A 16892-nucleotide genomic window follows, 5' to 3' on the forward strand; every position below is an offset into this window, starting at 1 on the left:
TCTACTGCAAATCCATCAGACCCATCAGTCAACACTATCTCACCTCGGCTGGCAGCTTGCATGTACCACAGTGTCAAAGCCTGCGAGTCAAACGGTTTATCTCTTCGGCGCCGTCAGTCCATCTTATCTGATTCACATCTCAGAAATTCTTTACCACTCCAAAATGCACATAGATCTCCTCTAATGAGGCTTCGATATGAAATCCACCTCGAATCAGATCCTAATGACGTTAAAAATCGGTTCGATGATACAGAGCCTTAATTCAGTGGAGAGGAACCCAGAAGAACTGGTGAAGCCACTGATAGATTAGTCCCAAACCCTCAACCTAATCCCTAAATCCTCTCAAAAAACAAAACACCTCCATTACTACCTCTGCTTTCCACTCCTGGCCCCTGCTATTGCTGAAGAAAGTATATATTTAGACCTCTTTGATGGACCAGAGGTGAGATGGTGCTTTTTTGCTAAAGTGCTCTGAAGTGAAGATTATAGTCCCTGTTGATGGAGGATAGTACTGTAGCACTCTTTCTGAAGGCCAAAGCACAGTCTTATCCTTTACAAAAAGCAACATGGAAGATAATAAATACTGTTTAAAATACATTGATTAAAAGCTAATGTCATTTGTATCATTCTGTTTATATTTTACATCAAAATTTCTCCTAGGCCTTTGCATTTGGCAGATGGTACAGTGCCTTGTACATATTTATCTGTATCTGTTTCCTGGACATAATCCCATGACCTATTAATTTAGCTACAGGAACACTGAGATACAGAAAACAGCATATAAATAGTCAACAAATTGTCAACTCGTGTTATTAGGTGAACCAGTGTTGCTACACTGTCATTGTTGTTATTCCATTTGCCAGCAAAATGTACACGTCTTGACCTATCACAATTGTTATTTAGTGTTGAAACATACAACTAAGAAATTTGGATTCATAAATTACGTTAACATTAAACTATGACAATAAAACGTTTACTTTTCAAAACAAAAGGATTTGACCATTTCACATTGCGCAGTTTAGTGCCACGCTTGAATTATATTTGAACTGCACAGGTGCCTTCTGATCGAGTTTTAAGTTTTCTGCAAACTCGATTCGCTTCCTTATCTCAGATGAGATTTGTTTTGCTTGTATTCTGCTAGCTCGGTGGTGCCCCTACAGTTGGGCATCTCTTTAATGCTGTCTTTGTATTGCAAAAATGTCCTTCTGATTGCAGAAGTTATGAATTGAGGCAAAGTCATGTGTTCCAGTGTTAAACTATACACTCCATATTCAGTTAACTACTTTGTTGTTGGTATACTTAAGTGTGTTCTGCTCTCTGATGTTGCTTGTCCACCTAAATGTTGGCAGTGCCCAATCTGACTGTGTTTCCACCAAATAAAATTTGGCTAGAAATCATCTACTCATAATAGATTATGTTTGTTTGTACTGTAGATCATTTGTGTAGTAACATGTGTGACCTTGGACCACAAAACCACAGTCGTAAGAAGCACGCTATATTTGTAAAATACTTTGCATGGCTCAAATTTTTTTCTTCTAAGCGAACATTTTTACACTGTAAAAATGATTTGCCGCCTTACATTTTCTTGTTGAATCAACTCAGATTTGTCATCTCAACTTATTACTATTATTTAGTTGCTACAACTTTTGTTATAAATACAGATGAGTTGTTATAACTTATAACTCATCTCTAGTCAAGAACAAAAAAATTAAGGCAGCAAATATTTTTTACAGTGTAGGATATTATATAAAGATTATATTATGATATTTTTAAATTGTTTACCGTAAATACATAAAAAATATAGTTGTGAGTGGATACAGCAAAATCATCATCAAAATTAGCCAGAAACTTGCCTACAAACTTTGCTTTGCTACCCTTTCCTAGGGGATTTCGTATTTAAGTTTGGTTTATGTAAAAGCTTACAATTTCCCTCATTCAGTCAACAAGGTCATTACAGCAGTAAGCAAATAGAGAGTGCTAAAGTAAACCTTTTCATAATTAAAGGGACATTCCACTTTTTTGAAGGTATGCTAGATTGCAGCTACTCTGGAGTTGGATATTTGGTTTTTGCCGTTTTGGAGTCCATTCGGCTGGTCTCCGGGTCTGGCGCTGGCACTTTTGGCATGGCTTGGCACGGTCCATTGAATCTGATTAGAACATTAGCATCACGTTAAAAAATAACCAAATAGTTTAAATATTTTTCCTATTTAAAACTTGAATCTTCTGTAGTTACATCATGTACTAGGACCGACAGAGAATTAAAAGTTGAAATTTTTTTGGGCGATATGGCTGGGAACTGTACTCTCATTCTGGCGTGGTGATTAGGGGCTTTGCTGCCGTGGCATGGCTGCGGCAGGCGTAGTGATATTATGCACTGCCCGAAAATAGTCCCCAGCTATTGAAAGTTACCAAGTGGGCTATTTTCGGCTGCTGCGTAATATCACTGCGCCTCCTGCAGCCGTGTTGCGGCAGCGGGGTCCTTGATTGTTGCGCCAGAGTGAGAGTGTAGTTCCTGGCCATATCGCCTAAAAGAAGTCACGGCTTTTCATTTTCTGTCGGTCTTGGAAAACGATGTAACTGCAGAAGAGTCGAGTTTTAAATGGGAGAAATGTCGAGACTCTTTGGTTATTTTTTAGCGCAATGCTAATGGTCTAATCAGATACAACGGATTGTGCCAAGCCATGCCAAAAGTGCCAGCGCCAGACCCGGAGATCGCCCGAATGGATTCCAAAACGGCAAGAATCAAATATTCAACTCTAGGGAGCTGGAAAATGAGCATATTTTCAAAAAAAAAGTGGAATGTCCCTTTAATATGCGTGGTTAAGACTACACATCAAAGCTGATTCATTTTAGCTTTCTGATGATGTATAAATCTCAAAAAAGACCTTTACGACTGGTTTTGTGGTCCAGGGTCACATTTATAAGTTAAGGTTTAGCTATGAAAGTGAAAACACGGGCCAGTTCTAAGCACCATAACCATTTCTTTAGTGCTTAACGGGTACTTAAACGGTCCAAAGCTTCTTAAATGTAATGTGTGTACATGACGGAATCAAAAAATGAGAAAACGCATATGTGGTTTACTACTGTCTTTGAGGGGTTATGTATGTCACTTTTATTTTACAGTATGTCTGTAAAAAATGCACACACACTAAAATTGCTTTTGTGGTCTTACCATTGCATTTAAGTGATGAATAATATATGAATTACTTGAAACTTTGTCTCTGTAGCTATACAATACTCCATTCATGTCTTAAGGTGGTAATATTATAATAAACACTAGTTTATAGGGGAGTTGGGGGGTTAGTGCTTCAGCTTTTGATGTCTCGTCTGAATTGCAAACGTTTATGGAACAATATCACTGTCTGTGTCATTATGTCTCCCTGTAGTATTAAATATTCATGTTACAATGTTCCTTTGATGCAGAAACACTGTTCTATTGTTCTGTTGTACTTTTGAATTCTTTCTGTTTACTTAATTTGTGCTAACAGAGAACTCATTAATATGATAATGCACCGCTCTGTGGTGCAGAATTACAATTAATTTATTTGTGCATTATTTACAAGTGTGTACAGTTCATAGCGCTGATGGAAAATCCCTTAATCAGATATGCACTTTAAATGTATAGATGATGTTTTCATGCTCTACTCCATCTCTTTCTACTTTAAGGCTGATTGTCCAAGAGCGCTAAATAAAAATACCACTAAAATGCTAATTGTGGTTTTGTTGTTTTGTGTGTGTATCTTTGTATGAGCTGTCTTGCATTGATGTAACACTCTACTGCGCCTTGAATATACTGTAATGTAGAGTTTGCATCTTTATGGTTGTTGTTATACTGTATGCCTCGGCGTATAAATGGGTTTAGAAGGCTGCTAAATAGTCCTGTGGTTAAGATATTTTACCAATAGTACATGAGTGAGTGTCGGTGGTTGGCATCAATATCAAGGCCTGTTGTTCCCACCAACAATGTAAACTAAAACTATTTACAAAGTGCATTTTATGTAGACAAGAACATATGACAGTAAATATTCTTGTACACTAAAATGTTTTGTCGTTGTTACAGAAATGTGATATTTTGGTCACAATCAAATTTGAGTGCAAATGAATTTGCAGATTTTTCCAATTACCTTTAACCACTGAAATGCATGATTAAAAATAATTCCAGATTCTCAAAGACACTCAACAAAAGCCCAAAGAAAGAGTTAAATCAACAAATAAAGTAAAAAATGTGTGTATCTAATTCTGTATTACACTCTAAAAATGCATTGTTATTTTTCACCATTGGATAAAAAGGTGCAAACCTTGCCATTGCTAAGTTGTTTTAACCCATGCATGGTTAGCTCGAATATATGCAACATAATCTCATGGAAAGTCGTGTTATAGTCACGAAAATTTGATTTTTTTATTCATGTCCATAGCACGAAATTCAGCTTTTGTTCGTGCCTTTAGCACAAATGTCTTTGTCGTGTCAATCTACACATTTCTATGCATATTTTTGCACTTTCTTTTATGTGTCATTTTATGTTTTGTTTTCTCTTTTTTTCTTATTTTTAAATCATTGTCGCTTGGGGTTTGTTTTAGGATGTACTTTTATGTATTGGTTTCTACATGTTTTTCTTCCGCTTTTAAAACTATTCTCGCCTGGAGTTGGGGTTAGAGTTGGGGTTTGGGTTAGGATGTCTAAAAATGTAACGAAAAGTGATTCTAACCCCAAGCTTTTGCAAGAAAATTGTGCTCAAGGCACGAATAAAACAGAATTTTGTGCCATGGACAAAAATAATCCAATTTTTCGTGCCTATAACACAACTTGCCTTTAAAGGGTCACTTCACAGATTTGCATTAAGCTTTGTATCGTTAGAACCCCATTCATGTTTTTTAATGGTTGTGCATCATTCCCTCAGTTTACCCTGAGACGGGAGATTTAAGTGTTGCACTTCCCTCTTTCAATGATGTAAAAATCGTCATTTTGCATCATTGAATGTGCTGTATCTTTGTCGAGGGTGAAAGACTACAGACACTCATTCCTCATTTTTCCAAGGTGGGGGCTATGGGTGGGACCCACTCACGCTAAAGACCTATTACAGATCAGTGGGTGGGACTTACAAAAATATACGAACACAGACGGAAAAACGATCAGCCGCTATCTTCATGCTAAGCTTAAGCTAACAGACATTGTGGAGCGAGGCAGACTTCATGTTACAATAATAGCGAAAGGTAATCGATATTATATGGAAGAGGGTGACTTTGCAAGCGTGATGCTCTAATCCGCTGTTCGTTGCACCTTTATGAGCCACAATACAGCAAAGAGCTGAGGCAGATGGAGGAACAGAAGCCCGTAGAGTAGGCCGGACGCTGCAAACCTCTGCCTCTGCTGCGTAGAGAAGCCCGGACTGGCTCGAGCTTGGAAGTACTCGTAGTGGCTGTACTCTCGCTGTGTGCTTTCTGTATAACATTTCCGCATCAGGTCAGGATATGGACGTTTGTTTGATCAATGGTCCCGGCCAAGAGAGGTACTTTGCGCGTGTTTGGGTGTGTTTATTAATACTTCTGCACAGACGTGTTTCGGCTTACGAGCACAAGCGCTGAGCCAGTGCGTCTGTGGAGTAAGCATATTGTGCGGTGGACACGTTTGTGTGCAGGATGCGGCATTTTCTTCTATAGGAATATACATGCTTGGCCAAGCACTCTCAAAAATAAATCAGAAACTGAATGAAGCTTGCTCCTACCCAAGCTTTGTACCGTATATGGACAGTGGCGTCCTGGATACATATTTTAGAATCCTAAACTGGAAGTGACAGCCAAAGCCTGTAGGGCTAAATGGACGTCTGACTATAAAGTGAGTGTTTCTATTTCTTTGTTTTACTACCGTGGCATTTATGTACACAACAGCATATCCGAGTGTTCCGATTAATGGGAGTGGCTTGCAGAACTGTGCATTGTGGGAGTTGTAGTTTTGCATACAAATGTGCTCTAAAGTCACATTCTGTCTTTTCTTGGTCAAATAGGCACAAAATTCTAAATTTATGTTACATTTCGACTACAAATATGACCCACTTTCAATAAAGATTAATGTTTCTATTCTACAGATGAAATGTCTCTTTAAAGGGATAGTTCGGCCAAAAACGATATTAAACCCATTATTTACTCACCCCCAAGCTGTCCAAGTTGCATATGTCCATAGTTTTTCAGACAAACACATTTTCGGATATTTTAGAAAATATTTTAGATCTTTCTGTTGATTAAATGTAATGTTACGGGGTCCAGCAATAGTCCACGACCTTCAAGTCCAAAAAAGTGCGTCCATCCTTCACAAATTAAATCCAAACGGCTCCAGGATGATAAACAAAGGTCTTCTGTGGGTAATCTGTGCGGTGTTGTTGTAGAAATATCCATATTTAAAATGTTATTAACCTTATTAACTACCTTCCGGTAGCGCCGCCATCTTAGACTCAGGAGAGAGTATTAGCGTAGTGTACGCACTTTTCTTAGTGACGTATGACAAATTCGGAGGGCGGGGGACAGAGCAGCAACAGAGAAACCGCTGTATGCTGCGTAAGCGCTCATCCTGAATGCGGATGACTCTAAGATGGCGGCGCTACCGGAAGGTAGTTTATAACGTTAATAACATTTTAAATATGGATATTTCTACAACAACACCGCACGGATTACCCTCAGAAGACCTTTGTTTATCATCCTGGAGCTGTTTGGATTTAATTTGTGAAGGATGGACGCACTTTTTTTGGACTTGAAGGTCATGGACTATTGCTGGACCCCGTAACATTACATTTAATCAACAGAAAGATCTAAAATATTTTCTAAAATATCCGAAAATGTGTTTGTCTGAAAAACGATGGACATATGCAACTCGGACAGCTTGGGGGTGAGTAAATCATGGGTTTAATATCGTTTTTGGCCGAACTATCCCTTTAACCCCACAGTTGGGTTTGTCCCTTTTGTTACTCAATCACAGGTTGAAAATAACCCAGCATTTAAAAAACAAATCTTGTCCCTACAGGCCTGATTAAAAAATTCACACAAATCACATCCACAATGTCCACATTAAAACGCAATAGCACCCTATGAAGCGGTGTCAGGAGCATGCCAAACTAGCAGGTGGTGATGTAACTCTAACCGTAAAGCCATGTTAGCCAATCAGATGCTGGAAAGAAGGTTATTACTCGATCCGATAGGCTAACAACATAGGTGTGAAGATTAATTGTGTTCATACTTTTGACCAATATCATATATGTACAATTATAATAAACTTCCTTTAATTATCTAATGATCTATAATTATCTTTATTGTTTTAAATGTATGCTTTCTATTAGAATACTATACAGTAGAGTTGTCTGAAGTTCTGTGTGATATAGATGCTGTGCAGGATGTTTGTGCGATTTTGAGAGTTTGTGCTCAAACACGCTGCCTCTTTGATTATCCGGCAAGGTGCAGGCTTTCAGCGGGTGAGTCTCCCTGGGCATCACAGCACTAATCCTGTTAACATTGCAGCCCGTGCGATAGCCAGCATCTTAATGAAAGCAGACCCAGTACCTGCACAAACCCCTTGCAGGACCACATATAGAACATCAAGAGCTTTTCACTATGACTGGCACTACTGCAGTCCCGTGGCGTCTGGACCTCTGATCCTTAAAGAAATGTCCTGCTGTTTGCCCCGGGTTATGCTTCCAGCATCCCCATTACAAACACAGTCCACAGGCTGGACCCTGGTGATGCTACCAAACAGCTGGGTGATACTGGATTAAAGTTCAATAGTTGTATTTCGGCATAATATCCAATATGAGTAGTTGCTCAGGGGAACATTTCTACACTCTTGCATCTCTTTAATCTCTGCTGGAAGAACATTCATGAAAGGTTTGTCACAATATTTCTTTTCATCTACCTTTAGTTTTTTTTTGACACATGTCTGCTTCCTGGCTCGAACACAGGAAAGAATAACCATGATGTTAGTACGTATATTTTTGCATCAAAAATCTATCAGAGATATTTTTCTGACCTTTTCTGACTTTAACACTTGATAACACTTGTTTACAGCTGGTAAAACCTATTCTTCTGCTACAAAATTCTTAACGTTGTTATGGTTTGTCTAGTAAAAATAAACTTAAAAAAAAAAACTTGTTAAGACTTTAGGCCCCAACCTAAAATGTGTCCAATTATATGAGAGTTTGTCTTGACGTGTGTGGTGCATGTGTGTGTGTGTGTGTGTGTGTGTTTGTGTATGAACTTGGGGAAAACTTTAGGGCAGGGGTCTCCAACCTTTTTGTGCGCAAGGGCTAACACAATGGATAAAACAAATCTTGAGGGCCTATATAAGCCAAGCTAATATAAAAATACGTGATAAATAAATGTTAAAGAAACAGTATGTAGGATTGTGGCCAAAAGTAGTATTGCAATCACAAAACTTGTGGCTAAAACTGGTACTGCAATCACACAACTGGTGGCCAATACACAACATGACAACATAAACATCAGTTGAGGGCTGCAACTCCACTTTTTAAATGGCAATATCCTGGCCATACCACTGTTGTCAGTGTTATAAGTATTTGAAATGAAAATGATTTCTTAATGTCTAGTGACATATCAGTGCCATTTTATGATTAATTGATATAAATTTCTTACATACTGTTCCTTTAAAAGTTTGGCTCATTGAGCCTCATGAGGCAATGACTTCAGAGGCATCGTTGTGCATGAAGGCTCCGGAAAACACATTCGCACAGCCTTCATAGACAGCATAACAAAATTCTGTTATAAAAACAGCGAGCGTCTTTGTGATAACTAAACCACAATACTAAGGGGGTGTGCTCACCAAACTCATCTGAAAACGGCGGACGCCGACTGCCAGCTTTTATCAGCTGAGCACTTTGGTTGCTATAATACTTCTGCTTTGTTTATCAGTCGATGCGCAGGTTGGTTATTGTGATGTTTAACCCTCCTCCACTGTGATTGGACGGCCGACATTGACAAGCTAACTTTTCACCAGAGGTGTATATTACTTAAGTATTTTAGTTACATTTTCCAAGCATCTGTGCTTTATCAGAGTGTTTGTCTTCGGAAAAAATGTACTTTTCTTTACTAAAAAATTTTCACTACATTCTAAAGCATAGAATCATACTGTGTATTCATTATATATTGCATATTTAAATTGATTTAATGCCTAATTACATAAAAATTGTGTACTTTTACTTTCTTGAGTAAAAGTACGAAAAAATACTAGATGTTTAATGTACTTAAATATTAAATATAAACCAAAACTTTGAAATTATGAAATGTAGTGAAGTAAAAATTATGATATGTTTTGGAATGTTTGTTTTCCAAAGAAAAACACTAATAAAATACGAATAATTGAAAATGTACTTTTATGTAGAAAGTAAAAATACTTAAGTACTATACTGCCCTCCAAAGGCTAAGTGCAGTATCTACGCAAACACTGAAACTGAGAAAAATGGCTTTAAAGTTTTTTACACCAGCCAGTCAAACATGTTACTGCAATTTTGGCACACACATTTCTCTGAAATGGGACAAAATTTAACCAGGAGACTTTGTCACAAGACACAACAGATCTCACAAAGCCCATTTTAACCCTTAACTATATTTTTAACCAAATGCGTAGTTACTGCGCTTTCGCTTTGTAGGGCAGTATACAACTCTGCTTTTCACCAGCAAGTAGCCTACTTTTTTTTGTACGCACAGACACACATGCGGTTGAATGTGTCCTGTCCAAGTCCAATCAAACGTGATTGTTCCTATGCCCTTCAAAGATCAGACCTCTTAACTCTTTCCCCGCCATTGACGAGATATCTCGTTAATTAAGAGAAAACGCTTCCCCGCCAATGACGAGATTTTCCGTCTTTCCGCAATACCGCTTTTATCCACCAGGTGGCGCACTTCCGCAACTTATACAACCCGGAAGTATTGCCCTCTGACAAGCTGCTGCATGTCCGTGTCTGTTTTAAAGATCGCTCTGAATGGGAACTCTATGAAAAGTCCGTCACAAAAATTGAATTATCTCTGCTTTTTGCTCAAAATGTGGTGTTTTTGCAGAAACCTACCCATATTCAAAAGCTGATTACAAAAGAACTACTCAAGGTAGGATGAAACGGTTTTTTTTGTTTGAAAGCAGAGGGTCTGTTCTTTCATTTGGTATATTGTATGTTTATATATCTGAAGAAGAACATTTTCTGGAAGGCATTAAACTTTGGTGAAAATCATGAAAAACGCTGGCGCTGGCTGGCAACTTTTTAAAAAAATGCTGGCGGTGAAAGAGTTAATGTATAAACTTAAGAGAGAGTTGCGCTACTGTGTCTCATACTGTAGTCCATTAAAATACATTTGGTGAATAAAGCACTGAAAAGCAACTTAATTTTCACTTTATGTGGAGCGACTGTTTATGTTGCATCTTCTTCCTGAAGCGCCGTTTGGCATTCGTCCTCTGTCTGTGTGTGTGCGTGTATTTAAGTGCACTCAACAAATGTAGGCATGTCAGAATTACAGTTATGGTGCTTACATAATGTAGCCTTTTTTAATGTTTGATGACAAGATAGAGACTTAAGGAGAATTATGAAGACTACTAATTTAAGTTTAATGTCCTAATGATCAGCCTACTTATTTGTATGTCCCACAGCTGACATGGAACGTTATTACCGGTTCGGAAACTTTATTTTTTTGTTCTAACTGGTTCAGAAACGTCAATATTCTGTTCGGAACGAACCAATTGGGAAAAAAATCTGGTTCAAAGCCCTGCCATTGGCATAAATGACTTGGTGTGCACCCCACTAATTTCTAGCTAAAAATCCAATCAAAAGTTGTAAAAGTGAAAATAAAACTTACACAACTGTGCACCAGCAGTTTTCTTGACTGTCATTTCATTTTTTCGAACTCGACCAGGCTCGACCAATCGCATTCCCTGCCTATCTATAATGGCTATAAAAAATGGCTTGATGAAGGTATCTCAGGAGACAGGAAGTAAAGCAAACATTCGATTCGAACGTGCCTTGATGCCTTCCTACCTTGGAATACTACCTCAGAAGGCAGCAATTTTAGCTTTCAGATGCAGTCTATGTAGACAAACTAGGAATGCCATTGCTTCCAATGGGAAACCACAGGTGTTTTTCTAAAGTGAAAAACGATTTAAAGATTTACCTTATCTTTACAGTAAAATATATAAAAAAATATTTCTAGCTGTACATGTAGCCTACACATGTAAGGAATTTAAGGTGTCTTTATTTGACACATTAGCATGACAACTGAAAACATTTTAAAAAATTATGCTGGAGGGCGAAACCCTAACGAAACCCCTTTGACGCTAAAGGAGGGGGATACATTACGTGTTAAAAAGTGATGCCTAACGGCCCTTGTGCAGGACCGTCTACCCACATCGATTTCTTTGCATCTGAATGAATAAACATTCTATCTGATGTTGTTGGTGCTCTAAAAATGTCTGGGTTATTTAGAATATTGGAAAATATTGGACAGAACATATGCTGGGTTAAAAATTACCCAATGTTGGGTTGTTGTTATGCAACCATGGATTATAATAACCCAACAGTTGGGTTAAAACAACCCAGCATTGGGTCAATTTTAACCCAGCGGTGTGTTCTGTCCAATATTTACCCATTATGGGTCAAAAATAACCCAGACATTTTTATAGTGTGGGCCTTTTGCATCTTGACTGACCGTTTGTATTCATATAAATTCATAACAATTAAATGTGAAAATAACAAAATTTGTTAGATGAAAAATAAATATATATTCTTTTGGCAGTAGTCTACCACTGCCTACAGTTGAGAATCACTGGGTAAAAGGAAATATTTTGGCTAAATGGTTCCATATAGACCCTTTAACATCCAAACATTTTTTGTTTCACAAATTGCAGTGAATAAAGGTTCTTTAAGGAATCAAAAATGCTTCTTCTATGGCATCACTAAAGAACCATTAAATGTGCAATGTGTAACTTTTACCTTTCTGACAGAAATGCAATATAATAACTATATTATCAGTGGTGTATAAAGACCTAACATAATGAACTGTACTGTTTTTATTACTTTAGAATGAGCCTTTTAATATACATACACCATGGGTCTCCTTGGAAGTCGCTGTCAGGTTTCTACAGTAGCCCTAAATGGACAAACTGTTCTACAGAGCGTGTTTTGTCCATACGTTCTCTTGGTGAGTGTCATGCAGTATCTTCTCTAACATTTTTTTAATATTATTAACCTAAAATAAAGACGTGAAAATGTCATGCATGTAGTATCCTTCAAAGACAGTAACATGCTAACTATATAATTTATTGTCTCTGATGTGGCTTTATAATCTCATCATAACCCAACCTATAAAGAATAAAAAGCTAATTTTAACTATTTAAATTCTTTCACTGCACAAATTAAGTTGTTTATCAACTTCTTAATTTAGATTACCTGTGACGAATGCCGGACAGTTCCTCACATTAACTCATTGTACAGTATGGCTTCAAAAGGAATATAGCACAAAACGCAAAGACTATTATTATAATACTTTTAAGGTAATTTTAGCATTTTCTAGTATGCATTTTTAAAATGACATGAGGGTGAGGATAAAATGGCATATTTTTAAGATTTGAACTATTCCCAAATTACACTGTTCATTGTGTTCTGTAGTTGTTCTTGTGAAGTGCTTCTATTAAACTTTCGCAGTCTATCTTTTCTCTCCCTCCTGCCCAACTTTCCACTTTCTTCCCCCATTAGGCTATTGATCTTCCATTGCTCACGTCTCCAGTAACCCCACAGCCTGCTGTGAGCTCCAGCTCGCAAGATTGAGATATCAGTGTGCCTCTGGCAACTCCACTGACAGATTGACTTGTGTGCGTGTTAGTATGTTCTGCTTCTTCATCATGTGGGAAAACCTGAGACAAAGCTGCAGAGCTTCACCCCCTGCTTCTCTCTTATTGACTGCCACTTTTCTGCCATGAAGCATTCTCATCATCCATGATCAAGCTGCTATCCTGCAATGCAAACAGTCTTCAAATGCAGTAAATATCACTGTGTAAATTACAGGGTATCTAGTTGCTGCCTGTTTTTTTAGCAGGTGAAAGCAGGGAAGCTTCTAGCTAACAAGGTGTCAACCAGGGGCGATTCTAGGATTTTCCTTTTAGGGGGGCTCAGCCCCCAGTAAGGGTATGATTTAAAAAAATATTATTTTACTATTACGGTTGTATACTACCAACCTTATTGCAATCCACTATTCCATTGTATTCCCTGTGTTTCATAAATGGGACAAGAAAATTTTCAGTTGGGAATGGAGATTTTTTTACAATGACTTCCTGATTCATTATTCACTGTGCAAATACACAACACACGTTTCCAGTACAAACACATAATTTTACTGTTTTTACTGTTTTATTGTAATTTATCTTAAAGGTTAATATTAATTGTTGATATAGACACTGTGTTAATCTGGGAACAAATTTATAAAGATCTAAAATATAGAAAAGGGGACTGACCAACAAGTGATCTACCTTAATACTGAGTTGTCAAGATGCAGTATGATGTGGTTTTCAGGACAGGGTTTAGATTAAGCCAGGACTAGGCCTTAGTTATATTATGATGTTTATGTAGTTTTTACAAGCATATCTTACAAAAATATTACAGGTGTGCATCTTGAGACAAAACAATGTGACTGATGTATTTTAAGATATGTTAGTGCAAGCTACTTTTAGTTAAGAACTAAAACTTAAACAGGCATTTTAGTCTTGAACTAGACTTAAGCCCTGTCTGGGAAACAGCCCCTATGTCTAGTAGGTGAACCCTCAAAAACTAGTAATACACAATGTAGTCTACCATACCACAGACAAATACACATGTGGCATACACTTTTTAAAAGGAAGGAGTTCAAATGTTGAAATATTAATATTTTAAATGAAACAAACATATTTAATAACCTATACTTTACTTATATTATTAGATTTTAAAAAGTTATTTTAAAGAACTGCAAATATAAGGTGAAATTGCCATAAAAAGCTTGATTTGCACTTTTGATCCAGTTTTTCCACAAAAAAACAAGTTTTATAAAATTATAAACTTCACAATCACCTGGTGTTTGTTTTGCTGCATGAAATTATCTGCTTGATGCGTTAAGAGCAACTGTACATAAAGCAATGCATCACGCCAGCACCTGACTTTAAAACATGTAACGTTAATCAGCAATAATAATATATAGATGTGTGCGTTTACTGGTAACTTGACTGACCTGCTCCCTTTTTGGCGAATATTTCTGTGATTTTGCAGCATCTCGCTGCGTCTGTCTCTCTCTGCTTCTCCTTTGCGCTGCAAATTTGTTAGATAAAGCCAAAAAGGCAGTGGGTTGCCGCCGTTAGTTCATGTGCTGGCATTTTCGCACCGCGATTGCCTGATTCGTAGATTTTAAGAGGTCCGTTATTCATTCATGTCATATTATTTTCACATGTCAACCTGCGCTGACTGCACGGCGGGCCAGAACAGCCGCCAGTCCGCCTTGCACACACCTTGTACTACTGATGTGTTCGCTCTGCTCGGCCCCCCTGCGGATTGAAAAACGCGCTAAATCCATGCTGACTCAGATCAGGGGAGGAGCCGAAACTTGACGCAGCAAGCTGCCTTTTCTAAAGAGTTTTTATAGGTGACTGACGCGATCACAAATTAATGAATCAAATAATTTTTAGGGGGGCTGGGCTGAAATTTAGGGGGGCTGAAGCCCCCCTAAAAAGGGCCTAGTGACGCCCCTGGAGGCAACTACGTTTCTCAGAGCAGGTGTCACAAGAGATGCAAGGTCAATTGAGGCAATGTCCCATAATCCCCTCCGCCCCAAAAAACATACAGTATTGTAAATATATGAAGAGTTTGGTTCCAAAACGCAATAAATCCATTTCGACTAATTTGGGTAAAAATTTGTTTTCTATAAAAACCACTATTTTCTGTTACAACCTTTCACACAACATATTTAGGTTATAATAACATAAAAAATTCAAATCCATAATTCGATTTTCAAAGATTTATTATAAAAACGGATTATTTTTTCGGCAAAATGCAATACATCCAAGCTTTTTTCAAAATGCTATAAATCTATAATGTGCATTAATCTTTGCCATGTTATATTCATTTAGTTGACTAGTGATATACATTAATGGCATTAATCAAAATACTTACTTTGTCATATTAAAAACACTGTCATTGCTGCTATCATCCTTGAGACGTCGTCGCTGAACTTTTTTGACAGGGATCAGCTGTAAAATGTTTTGGTCCTGCTCGATTTTCGTTGACTGAGTAAAATAATGGAAAGTTTTTCATAAGATCCCCTGGAGTCAATGTGTTAGCATGTCAGAAGCTTCATGCTGTCCTGTGAGAAGGCATTTTTTCTTCGCCCAAGTGGCTCTCACGTAAATGATTCAATTTTGATGGCTTACGTTTCTTCAACGCCACAGAAAACCACCACAGGTTTATCAATGCTATCAAAAATATTATTTTGTTTTTGTTTGTTTGTTGATCAAGAAGTACAAAGTAGATGAGGAAAACTAGGATTCAGTGTGTATTCAATGCGCCGCCCTTATTGTTTACAATGCGTGGAATGGTGCGCTGTGATTTGTTGAGCGGATTTATTGCATTCTGCAGGGAGGGAGGAGTGGCGTTTATTGCGGTTTGGAAAAAAAAGGGAGGAAAGATGACAGAATAACACGGCGGATATTGGATTTTGCGTAAAATTAAGAATTTACTAAGAAAAAAGGCATTTGTCGCGTTTTGGAACCAAACTCTTTGGGCTCTATCATACACCCGACGCAATGCAGCGCAATGCGCGACGCAAGTGTCTTTTTCTAGTTTCCACCCTGCTCAAAGATAATTTTTACGTTTAGCGCCACATTGTTTAAATAGCAAATGCATTTGCGCCCATGGGCGTTCTGCTCTGAAAACGAGGTGTGTTCAGGCGCATTGTTGGCGCGTTGCTATTTTGAGGCAAACTAAAATAGACTACGCCATTGACCAACAAAAACTTGGTCTAAAGTCTAAAGTCAATGGCGCAATATGTTTTTTGTTATTTAAAGAGCGCATTTGTAATATGCGCCTATAAACGGGATGACAACACGGGTTTGCTTATGACACGTGGATGCGCAGCAGCACAAAAACGCTTTTAAATATGGAAAATTAAAGATTATTATTGAGTCTCTTGGACATAAATGAGGACTGATTATGAGACGTTAGAAGGCGCAAAGAGCTGCTTCACCTGTAGCCTGGTAAGTAAATAAATGCTTTGCTTTAAACAAATGCATCTATTTTTAAAGTAAGGGATAATCCACGGCTAGCCATGCATTAAAGGGTTTTAATGCACAACGTAGAGGCGTAGAACCACCCGACGCGTAGCGGAGCTTAAGCGGGGCGTCGCCAGGCGATTTTCCAGGGGCTTCAGCCCCAAATGTTTTGAGTTTAGCCCCGAATGTAGTGATATAGCCCCCAATATAGTGTGTGATATCATATCTGGTTCCTGTTTACAAGTCTAGTGTGATCACAGCATTACTCTGATAATGCATAAATAAAGTAGCTTTGCTATGCGATATTGAGTTATGTAGTTAAACTAATAGCTTTGCTCTTTTTACTCATTTAGGAAATATATGTGTTTAGCTAGCATTTTGCTCTGTAAGGGGCTGATTTTTATTTTAAAAATACTTGTTTACTATAGTTGCACTTCAACAAGAGTTTTCATTTCCTTAGCCACGAAGGCAAACGCTTTTATTTGGTGACTATTTTGAACAGGTCAAGCAGCAAGTACAAGACAGTCAACAAAAGAGTTTTTCCCTTATGGCTGTGCTCTTAATATTTACGCACTTGCAGGCTCGTGGTGAAGAGATGCAGCGATGGGGAAAAGCTTATAATCAGCTCTCT

Source organism: Misgurnus anguillicaudatus, chromosome 4 (assembly GCF_027580225.2).
Source record: "Misgurnus anguillicaudatus chromosome 4, ASM2758022v2, whole genome shotgun sequence".
Classification (NCBI taxonomy): domain Eukaryota; kingdom Metazoa; phylum Chordata; class Actinopteri; order Cypriniformes; family Cobitidae; genus Misgurnus; species Misgurnus anguillicaudatus.